This window comes from Rhynchophorus ferrugineus, unplaced genomic scaffold, assembly GCF_030347505.1.
Source record: "Rhynchophorus ferrugineus isolate W39M unplaced genomic scaffold, kcgeb_rfMv2 rfM2, whole genome shotgun sequence".
Classification (NCBI taxonomy): Eukaryota; Metazoa; Arthropoda; class Insecta; order Coleoptera; family Curculionidae; genus Rhynchophorus; species Rhynchophorus ferrugineus.
The window spans coordinates 61,527,780-61,545,228 of NW_027472581.1; positions in this window are offsets into that span (position 1 = coordinate 61,527,780).

Below are 17,449 nucleotides of genomic sequence, written 5' to 3' on the forward strand. Positions count from 1 at the left end.
GCGATTTCGTTCCAATTCACATTCCAAGTATTATTCGGCGTGCTAATTACATAGCCGATTGCCAAATTGCATTATCTCTTATAGTTTCCAAGATATGGGCAATCGAAATTTTACACCTTAGATTCTGTTTCTAACTTGGGCCAAAATTGTAAAATGGTCTTATGAATTTGCGATTTCGTTCTAAATCACATTCCAAATAATATTCCGCATACTAATTACGTTGCCGATTGTCAAATAGTGTTTTCTCTTATAGTTTCCGAGATATGGACTATCGAAATTTTACAATTTGGCTTTTCTTCTAACTTGGGTCAAAATTGTAAAATGGTCTTATGAATTAGCGATTTCGTTCCAATTCACATTCCAAGTAATATTCGGCATGCTGATTACATTGCCGATTGCCATATTGCATTATCTGTTATAGTTTCCGAGATATGGGTAATCGAAATTTTACACCTTAGACTCTGTTTGTAACTTTTGCCAAAATTGTAAAATGGTTTTATGAATTAGCGATTTCGTTCCAATTCACATCCCAAGTAATATTCGGCATTCTAATTACGTTGCCGATTACCAAATTGCATTAACTCTTATATTTTCCTAGATATGGACTATCGAAATTTTACAATTTGGCTATTCTTCTATCTTGGGCCAAAATTGTAAAAGGTCTTATGAATTAGCGATTTCGTTCCAATTCACAGTCCAAGTTATATTCGGCATTCTAATTACATTGCCGGTTGCCAAATTGCATTATCTCCTACAGTTTTGAAGATATAGCCAATCGAAATTTTACACCTTAGACTCTGTTTCTAACTTGGGCCAAAATTGTAAAATGGTCTTATGAATTAGAGATTTCGTTCCAATTCACATTCCAAGTAATATTCGGCATGCTAATTACATTGCCTATTACCAAATTGCATTATCTCTTATAGTTTCCAAGATATAGGCAATCAAAATTTTACACCTTATACTGTGTTTCTAACTTGGGCCAATATTGCAAAATGGTCTTATGAATTGGCGATTTCGTTTAAATTCAGATTCCAAGTAATATTCGGCATGCTGATTACAATGCCGATTGCCAAATTGCATTATCTCTTATAGTTTCCGAGTTATGGGCAAGCGAAATTTTACCCTTTAGACTCTGTTTATAACTTGGGCCAAAATTGTAAAATGGTCTTATGAATTAGCGATTTCGTTCCAATTCACATTCCAAGTAATCTTCGGTATGCTAATTTCGTTGCCGATTGTCGAATTGCATTATCTCTTATAGTTTCCGAGATATGGGCAATCGAAATTTTACCCCTTAGACTCTGTTTCTAACTTGGGCCAAAATTGTATAATGGTCTTATGAATTAGCGATTTCGTTCCAATTCACATTTCAAGTAATCCTCGGCATGCTAATTACGTTGCTGATTGCCAAATTGCTCTAACTCTTACATTTTCCGAGATATGGACTATCGACAATTTACAATATATTGACTCTGCTTCTAACGGGGGCTAAAATTGTAAAATGGTCTTATGTATTAGCGATTTCGTTCCAATTCACATTCCAAGTAATATTCGGCATGCTAATTACGTTGCCGATTGCCAAATTGCATTATCTCTTATAGTTTCCGAGATATGGACTATCGAAATTTTACAATATAGCTTTCTTCTAACTTGGGTCAAACATGTAATATGGTCTTAGGAATTAGCGATTTCGTTCCAATTCACATTCCAAGTATTATTCGGCGTGCTAATTACATTGCCGATTGCCATATTGCATTATCTGTTATAGTTTCCGAGATATGGGTAATCGAAATTTTACACCTTAGACTCTGTTTGTAACTTTTGCCAAAATTGTAAAATGGTTTTATGAATTAGCGATTTCGTTCCAATTCACATCCCAAGTAATATTCGGCATTCTAATTACGTTGCCGATTACCAAATTGCATTAACTCTTATATTTTCCTAGATATGGACTATCGAAATTTTACAATTTGGCTATTCTTCTATCTTGGGCCAAAATTGTAAAAGGTCTTATGAATTAGCGATTTCGTTCCAATTCACAGTCCAAGTTATATTCGGCATTCTAATTACATTGCCGGTTGCCAAATTGCATTATCTCCTACAGTTTTGAAGATATAGCCAATCGAAATTTTACACCATAGACTCTGTTTCTAACTTGGGCCAAAATTGTAAAATGGTCTTATGAATTAGCGATTTCGTTCCAATTCACATTCCAAGTAATCTTCGGTATGCTAATTTCGTTGCCGATTGCCAAATTGCATTATCTCTTATAGTTTCCAAGATATGGGCAATCGAAATTTTACAACTTATACTCTGTTTCTAACTTGGGCCAAAATTGTAAATTGGTCTTATGAATTAGCGGTTTCGTTCCAAATCACATTCCAAATAATATTCCGCATACTAATTACGTTGCCGATTGTCAATTAGTGTTTTCTCTTATAGTTTCCGAGATATGGACTATCGAAATTTTACAATTTGGCTTTTCTTCTAACTTGGGTCAAAATTGTAAAATGGTCTTATGAATTAGCGATTTCATTCCAATTCACATTCCAAGTAATATTCGGCATGCTGATTACATTGTTGATTGCCATATTGCATTATCTGTTATAATTTCCGAGATATGGACTATCGAAATTTTACAATTTGGCTTTTCTTCTAACTTGGGTCAAAATTGTAAAATGGTTTTATGAATTAGCGATTTCGTTCCAATTCACATTCCAAGTAATATTCGGCATGCTGATTACATAGTCGATTGCCATATTGCATTATCTGTTATAGTTTCCGAGATATGGGCAATCGAAATTTTACACCTGAGACTCTGTTTCTAACTTGGGCCAATATTGCAAAATGGCCTATGAATTAGCGATACCGTTCCAATTCACATTCCAAGTAATTTCCGGCATGCTAATTTGGTTGCCGATTGTCAAATTGCGTTATCTCTTATAGTTTTCGAGATATGGACTGTCGAAATTTTACACCTCAGACTCTGTTTCTAACTTGATCCAATATTGCAAAATGGTCTTATGAATTAGCGATTTCGTTTAAATTCACATTCCAAGTAATATTCGGCGTGCTAATTACATTGCCGATTGCCAAACTTCATTATGTCTTATAGATTCCAAGATATGGGCAATCGAAATTTTACACCTTAGACTGTGTTTCTAACTTGGGATAATATTGCAAAATGGTCTTATGAATTGGCGATTTCGTTTAAATTCAGATTCCAAGTAATATTCGGCATGCTGATTACAATGCCGATTGCCAAATTGCATTATCTCTTATAGTTTACGAGTTATGGGCAAGCGAAATTTTACCCTTTAGACTCTGTTTCTAACTTGGGCCAAAATTGTAAAATGGTCTTATGAATTAGCGATTTCGTTCCAAATCACATTCCAAGTAATCTTCGGTATGCTAATTTCGTTGCCGATTGTCGAATTGCATTATCTCTTATAGTTTCCGAGATATGGGCAATCGAAATTTTGCCCCTTAGACTCTGTTTCTAACATGGGCAAAAATTGTAAAATGGTCTTATGAATTAGCGATTTCGTTTAAATTCAGATTCCAAGTAATATTCGGCATGCTGATTACATTGCCGATAGCCAAATTGCATTATCTCTTATAGTTTCCGAGATATGGGCAAGCGAAATTTTACCCTTTAGACTCTCTTTCTAACTTGGGCCAATATTGCAAAATGATCTTATGAATTAGCGATTTCGTTTAAATTCACATTCCAAGTAATATTCGGCGTGCTAATTACATTGCCGATTGCCAAACTGCATTATCTCTTATAGATTCCAAGATATGGGCAATCGAAATTTTACACCTTAGACTCTGTTTCTAACTTGGGCAAAAAATTGTAAAATGGTCTTATGAATTTGCGATTTCGTTGCAATTCACATTCCTAGTAATATTCGGTATGCTAATTACGTTGCCGATTGTCGAATTGCATTATCTCTTATAGTTTCCGAGATATGGGTAATCGAAAGTTTACACCTTAGACTCTGTTTCTAACTTGGGCAAAAAATTGTAAAATGGTCTTATGAATTTGCGATTTCGTTCTAAATCACATTCCAAATAATATTCCGCATGCTAATTACGTTGCCGATTGTCAAATAGTGTTATCACTTATAGTTTCCGAGATATGGACTATCGAAATTTTTCAATTTTGCTCTTCTTCTAATTTGGGTCAAAACTGTAAAATGGTCTTATGAATTAGCGATTTCGTTCCAATTCACATTCCAAGTATTATTCGGCGTGCTAACTACATTGCCGATTGCCATATTGCATTATCTCTTATAGTTTCCAAGATATGGGCAATCGAAATTTTACACCTTAGACTCTGTTTCTAACTTGGGCCAAAATTGTAAAATGGTCTTATGAATTTGCGATTTCGTTCTAAATCACATTCCAAATAATATTCCGCATGCTAATTACGTTGCCGATTGTCAAATAGTGTTATCACTTATAGTTTCCGAGATATGGACTATCGAAATTTTTCAATTTGGCTCTTCTTATAATTTGGGTCAAAACTGTAAAATGGTCTTATGAATTAACGGTTTCGTTCCAATTCACATTCCAAGTAATATTCGGCGTGCTAATTACATTGCCGATTGCCAAATTGCATTATCTCTTATAGTTTCCAAGATATGGGCAATCGAAATTTTACACCTTATACTCTGTTTCTAACTTGGGCCAAAATTGTAAAATGGTCTTATGAATTAGCGGTTTCGTTCCATATCACATTCCAAATAATATTCCGCATACTAATTACGTTGCCGATTGTCAAATAGTGTTTTCTCTTATAGTTTCCGAGATATGGACTATCGAAATTTTACAATTTGGCTTTTCTTCTAACTTGGGTCAAAATTGTAAAATGGTCTTATGAATTAGCGATTTCGTTCCAATTCACATTCCAAGTAATATTCGGCATGCTGATTACATTGCCTATTACCATATTGCATTATCTCTTATAGTTTCCGAGATATGGGCAATCGAAATTTTACACCTGAGACTCTGTTTCTAACTTGGGCCAATATTGCAAAATGGCCTATGAATTAACGATACCGTTCCAATTCACATTCCAAGTATTTTCCGGCATGCTAATTACGTTGCCGATTGTCAAATTGCGTTATCTCTTATAGCTTTCGAGATATGGACTGTCGAAATTTTACACCTCAGACTCTGTTTCTATATGGGCCAATATTGCAAAATGGTCTTATGAATTAGCGATTTCGTTTAAATTCACATTCCAAGTAATATTCGGCGTGCTAATTACATTGCCGATTGCCAAACTGCATTATCTCTTATAGATTCCAAGATATGGGCAATCGAAATTTTACACCTTAGACTTGCTTCTAACTTGGGCCAAAATTGTAAAATGGTTTTATGAATTAGCGATTTCGTTGCAATTCACATTCCTAGTAATATTCGGTATGCTAATTACGTTGCCGATTGTCGAATTGCATTATCTCTTATAGTTTCCGAGATATGGGTAATCGAAAGTTTACACCTTAGACTCTGTTTCTAACTTGGGCCAAAATTGTAAAATGGTTTTATGAATTAGCGATTTCGTTCCAATTTACATTCCAAGTAATATTCGGCATGCTGATTACATTGCCGATTGCCATATTGCATTATCTGTTATAGTTTCCGAGATATGGGTAATCGAAATTTTACACCTTAGACTCTGTTTGTAACTTTTGCCAAAATTGTAAAATGGTTTTATGAATTAGCGATTTCGTTCCAATTTACATTCCAAGTAATATTCGGCATGCTGATTACATTGCCGATTGCCATATTGCATTATCTGTTATAGTTTCCGAGATATGGGTAATCGAAATTTTACACCTTAGACTCTGTTTGTAACTTTTGCCAAAATTGTAAAATGGTTTTATTAATTAGCGATTTCGTTCCAATTCACATTCCAAGTAATTTCCGGCATGCTAATTACGTTGCCGATTGTCAAATTGTGTTATCTCTTATAGTTTTCGAGATACGGACTGTCGAAATTTTACACCTTAGACTCTGTTTCTAACTTGGGCCAATATTGCAAAATGGTCTTATGAATTAAAGATTTCGTTTAAATTCAGATTCCAAGTAATATTCGGCATGCTGATTACATTGCCGATTGTCAAATTGTGTTATCTCTTATAGTTTCCGAGATATGGGCAATCGAAATTTTACACGTTAGACTCTGTTTCTAACTTGGGCCAAAATTGTAAAATGGTCTTATGAATTAGTGATTTCGCTCTAAATCACATTCCAAATATTATTCCGCATGCTAATTACGTTGCCGATTGTCAAATAGTGTTATCTCTTATAGTTTCCGAGATATGGACTATCGAAATTTTTCAATTTGGCTCTTCTTCTAATTTGGGTCAAAACTGTAAAATGGTCTTATGAATTAACGGTTTCGTTCCAATTCACATTCCAAGTAATATTCGGCGTGCTAATTACATTGCCGATTGCCAAATTGCATTATCTCTTATAGTTTCCAATATATGGGCAATCGAAATTTTACACCTTATACTCTGTTTCTAACTTGGGCCAAAATTGTAAAATGGTCTTATGAATTAGTGATTTCGCTCTAAATCACATTCCAAATATTATTCCGCATGCTAATTACGTTGCCGATTGTCAAATAGTGTTATCTCTTATAGTTTCCGAGATATGGACTATCGAAATTTTTCAATTTGGCTCTTCTTCTAATTTGGGTCAAAACTGTAAAATGGTCTTATGAATTAACGGTTTCGTTCCAATTCACATTCCAAGTAATATTCGGCGTGCTAATTACATTGCCGATTGCCAAATTGCATTATCTCTTATAGTTTCCAATATATGGGCAATCGAAATTTTACACCTTATACTCTGTTTCTAACTTGGGCCAATATTGCAAAATGGTCTTATGAATTAAAGATTTCGTTTAAATTCAGATTCCAAGTAATATTCGGCATGCTAATTACGTTGCCGATTGTCAAATTGTGTTATCTCTTATAGTTTCCGAGATATGGGCAATCGAAATTTTACACGTTAGACTCTGTTTCTAACTTGGGCCAAAATTGTAAAATGGTCTTATGAATTAGTGATTTCGCTCTAAATCACATTCCAAATATTATTCCGCATGCTAATTACGTTGCCGATTGTCAAATAGTGTTATCTCTTATAGTTTCCGAGATATGGACTATCGAAATTTTTCAATTTGGCTCTTCTTCTAATTTGGGTCAAAACTGTAAAATGGTCTTATGAATTAACGGTTTCGTTCCAATTCACATTCCAAGTAATATTCGGCGTGCTAATTACATTGCCGATTGCCAAATTGCATTATCTCTTATAGTTTCCAATATATGGGCAATCGAAATTTTACACCTTATACTCTGTTTCTAACTTGGGCCAAAATTGTAAAATGGTCTTATGAATTAGCGGTTTCGTTCCAAATCACATTCCAAATAATATTCCGCATACTAATTACGTTGCCGATTGTCAAATAGTGTTTTCTCTTATAGTTTCCGAGATATGGACTATCGAAATTTTACAATTTGGCTTTTCTTCTAACTTGGGCCAAAATTGTAAAATGGTTTTATGAATTAGCGATTTCGTTCCAATTCACATTCCAAGTAATATTCGGCATGCTGATTACATTGCCGATTGCCATATTGCATTATCTTTTATAGTTTCCAATATATGGGTAATCGAAATTTTACACCTTAGACTCTGTTTCTAACTTGGGCCAGTATTGCAAAATGGTCTTATTAATTAGCGATTTCGTTTAAATTCACATTCCAAGTAATATTCGGCGTGCTAACTACATTGCCGATTGCCATATTGCATTATCTCTTATAGTTTCCATGATATGGGCAATCGAAATTTTACACCTTAGACTCTGTTTCTAACTTGGGCCAAAATTGTAAAATGGTCTTATGAATTTGCGATTTCGTTCTAAATCACATTCCAAATAATATTCCGCATGCTAATTACGTTGCCGATTGTCAAATAGTGTTATCACTTATAGTTTCCGAGATATGGACTATCGAAATTTTTCAATTTGGCTCTTCTTATAATTTGGGTCAAAACTGTAAAATGGTCTTATGAATTAACGGTTTCGTTCCAATTCACATTCCAAGTAATATTCGGCGTGCTAATTACATTGCCGATTGCCAAATTGCATTATCTCTTATAGTTTCCAAGATATGGGCAATCGAAATTTTACACCTTATACTCTGTTTCTAACTTGGGCCAAAATTGTAAAATGGTCTTATGAATTAGCGGTTTCGTTCCATATCACATTCCAAATAATATTCCGCATACTAATTACGTTGCCGATTGTCAAATAGTGTTTTCTCTTATAGTTTCCGAGATATGGACTATCGAAATTTTACAATTTGGCTTTTCTTCTAACTTGGGTCAAAATTGTAAAATGGTCTTATGAATTAGCGATTTCGTTCCAATTCACATTCCAAGTAATATTCGGCATGCTGATTACATTGCCTATTACCATATTGCATTATCTCTTATAGTTTCCGAAATATGGGCAATCGAAATTTTACACCTGAGACTCTGTTTCTAACTTGGGCCAATATTGCAAAATGGCCTATGAATTAACGATACCGTTCCAATTCACATTCCAAGTATTTTCCGGCATGCTAATTACGTTGCCGATTGTCAAATTGCGTTATCTCTTATAGCTTTCGAGATATGGACTGTCGAAATTTTACACCTCAGACTCTGTTTCTATATGGGCCAATATTGCAAAATGGTCTTATGAATTAGCGATTTCGTTTAAATTCACATTCCAAGTAATATTCGGCGTGCTAATTACATTGCCGATTGCCAAACTGCATTATCTCTTATAGATTCCAAGATATGGGCAATCGAAATTTTACACCTTAGACTTGCTTCTAACTTGGGCCAAAATTGTAAAATGGTTTTATGAATTAGCGATTTCGTTGCAATTCACGTTCCTAGTAATATTCGGTATGCTAATTACGTTGCCGATTGTCGAATTGCATTATCTCTTATAGTTTCCGAGATATGGGTAATCGAAAGTTTACACCTTAGACTCTGTTTCTAACTTGGGCCAAAATTGTAAAATGGTTTTATGAATTAGCGATTTCGTTCCAATTTACATTCCAAGTAATATTCGGCATGCTGATTACATTGCCGATTGCCATATTGCATTATCTGTTATAGTTTCCGAGATATGGGTAATCGAAATTTTACACCTTAGACTCTGTTTGTAACTTTTGCCAAAATTGTAAAATGGTTTTATGAATTAGCGATTTCGTTCCAATTTACATTCCAAGTAATATTCGGCATGCTGATTACATTGCCGATTGCCATATTGCATTATCTGTTATAGTTTCCGAGATATGGGTAATCGAAATTTTACACCTTAGACTCTGTTTGTAACTTTTGCCAAAATTGTAAAATGGTTTTATTAATTAGCGATTTCGTTCCAATTCACATTCCAAGTAATTTCCGGCATGCTAATTACGTTGCCGATTGTCAAATTGTGTTATCTCTTATAGTTTTCGAGATACGGACTGTCGAAATTTTACACCTTAGACTCTGTTTCTAACTTGGGCCAATATTGCAAAATGGTCTTATGAATTAACGATTTCGTTTAAATTCAGATTCCAAGTAATATTCGGCAAGCTGATTACATTGCCGATTGCCAAATTGCATTATCTGTTATAGTTTCCGAGATATGGGCAATCGAAATTTTACACGTTAGACTCTGTTTCTAACTTGGGCCAAAATTGTAAAATGGTCTTATGAATTAGTGATTTCGCTCTAAATCACATTCCAAATAATATTCCGCATGCTAATTACGTTGCCGATTGTCAAATAGTGTTATCTCTTATAGTTTCCGAGATATGGACTATCGAAATTTTTCAATTTGGCTCTTCTTCTAATTTGGGTCAAAACTGTAAAATGGTCTTATGAATTAACGGTTTCGTTCCAATTCACATTCCAAGTAATATTCGGCGTGCTAATTACATTGCCGATTGCCAAATTGCATTATCTCTTATAGTTTCCAATATATGGGCAATCGAAATTTTACACCTTATACTCTGTTTCTAACTTGGGCCAAAATTGTAAAATGGTCTTATGAATTAGCGGTTTCGTTCCAAATCACATTCCAAATAATATTCCGCATACTAATTACGTTGCCGATTGTCAAATAGTGTTTTCTCTTATAGTTTCCGAGATATGGACTATCGAAATTTTACAATTTGGCTTTTCTTCTAACTTGGGTCAAAATTGTAAAATGGTTTTATGAATTAGCGATTTCGTTCCAATTCACATTCCGAGTAATGTTCGGCATGCTGATTACATTGTCGATTGCCAGATTGCATTATCTTTTATAGTTTCCAATATATGGGTAATCGAAATTTTACACCTTAGACTCTGTTTCTAACTTGGGCCAAAATTGTAAAATGGTTTTATGAATTAGCGATTTCGTTCCAATTCACATTCCAAGTAATATTCGGCATGCTGATTACATTGCCGATTGCCATATTGCATTATCATTTATAGTTTCCAATATATGGGTAATCGAAATTTTACACCTTAGACTCTGTTTCTAACTTGGGCCAGTATTGCAAAATGGTCTTATTAATTAGCGATTTCGTTCCAATTTACATTCCAAGTAATATTCGGCATGCTGATTACATTGCCGATTGCCATATTGCATTATCTGTTATAGTTTCCGAGATATGGGTAATCGAAATTTTACACCTTAGACTCTGTTTGTAACTTTTGCCAAAATTGTAAAATGGTTTTATGAATTAGCGATTTCGTTCCAATTCACATTCCAAGTAATTTCCGGCATGCTAATTACGTTGCCGATTGTCAAATTGTGTTATCTCTTATAGTTTTCGAGATATGGACTATCGAAATTTTACAATTTGTCTCTCCTTCTAACTTGGGTCAAAATTGTAAAATGGTCTTATGAATTAGTAATTTCGTTCCAATTCACATTCCAAGTAATATTCGGCAAGCTGATTACATTTCCGATTGCCAAATTGCATTATCTGTTATAGTTTCCGAGATATGGGCAATCAAAATTTTACACCTTAGACTCGTTTCTAACTTGAAAAAAAATTGTAAAATGGTTTTATGAAATAGCGATTTCGTTCCAATTCACATCCCAAGTAATATTCGGCATGCTAATTACGTTGCCGTTTGCCAGATTGCATTAACTCTTATATTTTCCGAGAAATGGACTATCGAAATTTTACAATTTGGCTCTTCTTCTAATTTGGGCGAAAATTGTAAAAGGTTTTATGAATTAGCGATTTCGTTCCAATTCACATTCCAAGTTAGATTCGGCATGCTAATTACATTGCCGATTGCCAAATTGCATTACCTCTTACAGTTTCGGAGATATGGCCGATCAAAATTTTACACCTTAGACTCTGTTTCTAACTTGGGCCAAAATTGTAAAATGGTCTTATGAATTAGCGATTTCGTTCCAATTCACATTCCAAGTAATATTCGGTATGCTAATTTCGTTGCCGATTGTCGAATTGCATTATCTCTTATAGTTTCCGAGATATCGGCAATCAAAATTTTACACCTTAGACTCTGTTTCTAACTTGGGCCAAAATTGTAAAATGGTCTTATGAATTAGCGATTTCGTTCCAATTTACATTCCAAGTAATCTTCGGCATGCTAATTACGTTGCCGATTGTCAAATTGCGTTATCTCTTATAGTTTTCGAGATATGGACTGTCGAAATTTTACACCTCAGACTCTGTTTCTAACTTGGGCCAATATTGCAAAATGGTCTTATGAATTAGCGGTTTCGTTCCAAACCACATTCCAAATAATATTCCGCATACTAATTACGTTGCCGATTGTCAAATAGTGTTTTCTCTTATAGTTTCCGAGATATCGACTATCGAAATTTTACAATTAGGCTTTTCTTTTAACTTGGGTCAAAATTGTAAAATGGTCTTATGAATTAGCGATTTCGTTCAAATTCACATTCCAAGTAATATTCGGCAAGCTGATTACATTTCCGATTGCCAAATTGCATTATCTGTTATAGTTTCCGAGATATGGGCAATCGAAATTTTACACCTTAGACTCTGTTTCTAACTTGGGCCAATATTGCAAAATGGTCTTATGAATTAACGATTTCGTTCCAATTCACGTTCCAAGTAATATTCGGTATGCTAATTACCTTGCCGATTGTTAAATAGTGTTATCTCTTATAGTTTACGAGATATGGTCTATCGAAATTTTACAATTTAGCTCTTCTTCTAAGTTGGGTCAAAATTGTAAAATGGTCTTATGAATTAGCGATTTCGTTCCAATTCACATTCCAAGTAATATTCGGCATGCTGATTACATTGCCTATTGCCAAATTGCATTATCTCTTATAGTTTCCGAGATATGGGCAATCGAAATTTTACACCTTAGACTCGTTTCTAACTTGGGCCAAAATTGTGAAATGGTCTTATGAATTAGCGATTTCGTTCCAATTCACATACCAAGTAATATTCGGCGTGCTAATTACATTGCCGATTGCCAAATTGCATTATCTCTTATAGTTTCCAAGATATGGGCAATCGAAATTTTACACGTTAGACTCTGTTTCTAACTTGGGCCAAAATTGTAAAATGGTCTTATGAATTAGTGATTTCGCTCTAAATCACATTCCAAATAATATTCCGTATGCTAATTACGTTGCCGGTTGTCAAATAGTGTTATCACTTATAGTTTCCGAGATATGGACTATCGAAATTTTACAATTTGTCTCTCCTTCTAACTTGGGTCAAAATTGTAAAATGGTCTTATGAATTAGTAATTTCGTTCCAATTCACATTCCAAGTAATATTCGGCATGCTGATTACATTGCCTATTAAGAAATAGCATTATCTCTTATAGTTTTCGAGATATGGGCAATCGAAATTTTACACATTAGACTCTGTTTCTAACTTGGGCCAATATTGCAAAATGGTCTTATGAATAAGCGATATCGTTCCAATTCACATTCCAAGTAATTTCCGGCATGCTAATTACGTTGCCGATTGTCAAATTGCGTTATCTCTTATAGTTTTCGAGATATGGACTGTCGAAATTTTACACCTTAGACTCTGTTTCTAACTTGGGCCAATATTGCAAAAAGGTCTTATGAATTAGCGATTTCGTTTAAATTCACATTCCAAGTAATATTCGGCGTGCTAATTACATTGCCGATTGTCAAACTGCATTATCTCTTATAGATTCCAAGATATGGGCAATCGAAATTTTACACCTTAGACTCGTTTCTAACTTGGGCCAAAATTGTAAAATGGTTTTATGAATTAGCGATTTCGTTGCAATTCACATTCCTAGTAATATTCGGTATGCTAATTACGTTGCCGATTGTCGAATTGCATTATCTCTTATAGTTTCCGAGATATGGTTAATCGAAATTTTACACCTTAGACTTTGTTTCTAACTTGGGCCAGTATTGGAAAATGGTCTTATGAATTAGCGATTTCGTTTAAATTCACATTCCAAGTAATATTAGGCGTGCTAATTACATTGCCGATTGCCAAACTGCATTATCTCTTATAGATTCCGAGATATGGGCAATCAAAATTTTACACCTTAGACTCGTTTCTAACTTGGGAAAAAATTGTAAAATGGTCTTATGAAATAGCGATTTCGTTCCAATTCACATCCCAAGTAATATTCGGCATGCTAATTACGTTGCCGTTTGCCAGATTGCATTATCTTTTATATTTTCCGAGAAATGGACTATCGAAATTTTACAATTTGGCTCTTCTTCTAATTTGGGCCAAAATTGTAAAATGGCCTTATGAATTAGCGATTTCGTTCCAATTTACATTCCAAGTAATCTTCGGCATGCTAATTACGTTGCCGATTGTGAAATTGCGTTATCTCTTATAGTTTTCGAGATATGGACTGTCGAAATTTTACACCTTAGACTCTGTTTCTAACTTGGGCCAATATTGCAAAATGGTCTTATGAATTAGCGGTTTCGTTCCAAACCACATTCCAAATAATATTCCGCATACTAATTACGTTGCCGATTGTCAAATAGTGTTTTCTCTTATAGTTTCCGAGATATGGACTATCGAAATTTTACAATTTGGCTTTTCTTTTAACTTGGGTCAAAATTGTAAAATGGTCTTATGAATTAGCGATTTCGTTCCAATTCACATTCCGAGTAATGTTCGGCATGCTGATTACATTGTCGATTGCCAAATTGCATTATCTTTTATAGTTTCCAATATATGGGTAATCGAAATTTTACACCTTAGACTCTTTTTCTAACTTGGGCCAAAATTGTAAAATGGTTTTATGAATTAGCGATTTCGTTCCAATTCACATTCCAAGTAATATTCGGCATGCTGATTACATTGCCGATTGCCATATTGCATTATCTGTTATAGTTTCCGAGATATGGGTAGTACCTTAGACTCTGTTTGTAACTTTTGCCAAAATTGTATAATGGTTTTATGAATTAGCGATTTCGTTCCAATTCACATCCCAAGTAATATTCGGCATTCTAATTACGTTGCCGATTACCAAATTGCATTAACTCTTATATTTTCCTAGATATGGACTATCGAAATTTTACAATTTGGCTATTCGTCTATCTTGGGCCAAAATTGTAAAAGGTCTTATGAATTAGCGATTTCGTTCCAATTCACAATCCAAGTTATATTCGGCATTCTAATTACATTGCCGATTGCCAAATTACATTATCTCCTACAGTTTTGGAGATATAGCCAATCGAAATTTTACCCCTTAGACTCTGTTTCTAACTTGGGCCAAAATTGTAAAATGGTCTTATGAATTAGAGATTTCGTTCCAATTCACATTCCAAGTAATATTCGGCATGCTGATTACATTGCCTATTACCAAATTGCATTATCTCTTATAGTTTCCGAGATATTAGCAATCGAAATTTTACCTTTAGAATATGTTTCTAACATGGGCCAAAATTGCAAAATGGTCTTATGAATTGGCGATTTCGTTTAAATTCAGATCGATGGACGAACCTTAATATTCGGCATGCTAATTACATTGCCGATAGCCAAATTGCATTATCTCTTATAGTTTCCGAGATATGGGCAAGCGAAATTTTACCCTTTAGACTCTGTTTCTAACTTGGGCCAAAATTGTAAAATGGTTTTATGAATTAGCGATTTCGTTCCAATTCACATTCCAAGTAATCTTCGGTATGCTAATTTCGTTGCCGATTGTCGAATTGCATTATCTCTTATAGTTTCCGAGATATGGGTAATCGAAAATTTACCCCTTAGACTCTGTTTCTAACTTAGGCCAAAATTGTAAAAAGGTCTTATGAATTAGCGATTTTGCTCCAATTCACATTTCAAGTAATCCTCGGCATGCTAATTACGTTACTGATTGCCAAATTGCTCTAACTCTTATATTTTCCGAGATATGGACTATCGACAATTTACAATATATTGACTCTGCTTCTAACGAGGGCTAAAATTGTAAAATGGTCTTATGAATTAGCGATTTCGTTCTAAATCACATTCCAAATAATATTCCGCATGCTAATTACGTTGCCCATTGTCAAATAGTGTTATTTCTTATAGTTTCCGAGATATGGACTATCGCAATTTTTCAATTTGGTTCTTCTTCTAATTTGGGTCAAAACTGTAAAATGGTCTTATGAATTAACGGTTTCGTTCCAATTCACATTCCAAGTAATATTCGGCGTGCTAATTACATTGCCGACTGCCAAATTGCATTATCTCTTATAGTTTCCAAGATATGGGCAATCGAAATTTTACACCTTAGACTCTGTTTCTAACTTGGGCCAAAATTGTAAAATAGTCTTATGAATTAGCGGTTTCGTTCCAAATCACCTTCCAAATAATATTCCGCATACTAATTAGGTTGCCGATTGTCTAATAGTGTTTTCTCTTATAGCTTCCGAGATATTGACTATCGAAATTTTACAATTTGGCTCTTCTTCTAACTTGGGTCAAAATTGTAAAATGGTCTTATGAATTAGCGATTTCGTTCCAATTCACATTCCAAGTAATATTCGGCATGCTGATTACATTGCCTATTACCATATTGCATTATCTCTTATAGTTTCCGAGATATGGGCAATCGAAATTTTACACCTGAGACTCTGTTTCTAACTTGGGCCAATATTGTGAAATGGTCTTATGAATTAGCGATATCGTTCCAATTCACATTCCAAGTAATTTCCGGCATGCTAATTACGTTGCCGATTGTCAAATTGTGTTATCTCTTATAGTTTTGGAGATATGGACTGTCGAAATTTTACACCTTAGATTCTGTTTCTAACTTGGGCCAAAATTGTAAAATGGTTTTATGAATTAGCGATTTCGTTCCAATTCACATTCCAAGTAATATTCGGCATGCTGATTACATTGCCGATTGCCATATTGCATTATCTGTTATAGTTTCCGAGATATGGGTAATCGAAATTTTACACCTTAGACTCTGTTTGTAACTTTTGCCAAAATTGTATAATGGTTTTAATGAATTAGCGATTTCGTTCCAATTCACATCCCAAGTAATATTCGGCATTCTAATTACGTTGCCGATTGCCAAATTGCATTAACTCTTATATTTTCCTAGATATGGACTATCGATATTTTACAATTTGGCTATTCTTCTATCTTGGGCCAAAATTGTAAAAGGTCTTATGAATTAGCGATTTCGTTCCAATTCACAATCCAAGTTAAATTCGGCATTCTAATTACATTGCCGATTGCCAAATTGCATTATCTCCTACAGTTTTGGAGATATAGCCAATCGAAATTTTACACCTTAGACTCTGTTTCTAACTTGGGCCAAAATTGTAAAATGGTCTTATGAATTAGCGATTTCGTTCCAATTCACATTCCAAGTAATCTTTGGTATGCTAATTTCGTTGCCGATTGCCAAATTGCATTATCTCTTATAGTTTCCGAGATATGGGCAATCGAAATTTTACCCCTTAGACTCTGTTTCTAACTTGGGCCAAAATTGTAAAATGGTCTTATGAATTAGCGGTTTCGTTCCAAATCACATTCCAAATAATATTCCGCATACTAATTACGTTGCCGATTGTCAAATAGTGTTTTCTCTTATAGTTTCCGAGATATGGACTATCGAAATTTTACAATTTGGCTTTTCTTCTAACTTGGGCCAAAATTGTAAAATGGTCTTATGAATTAGCGATTTCGTTCCAATTCACATTCCAAGTAATCTTCGGTATGCTAATTTCGTTGCCGATTGTCGAATTGCATTATCTCTTATAGTTTCCGAGATATGAGCAATCGAAATTTTACCCCTTAGACTCTGTTTCTAACTTGGGCCAAAATTGTAAAATGGTCTTATGAATTAGCGATTTCGTTAGAATTCACATTTCAAGTAATCCTCGGCATGCTAATTACGTTGCTGATTGCCAAATTGCTCTAACTCTTATATT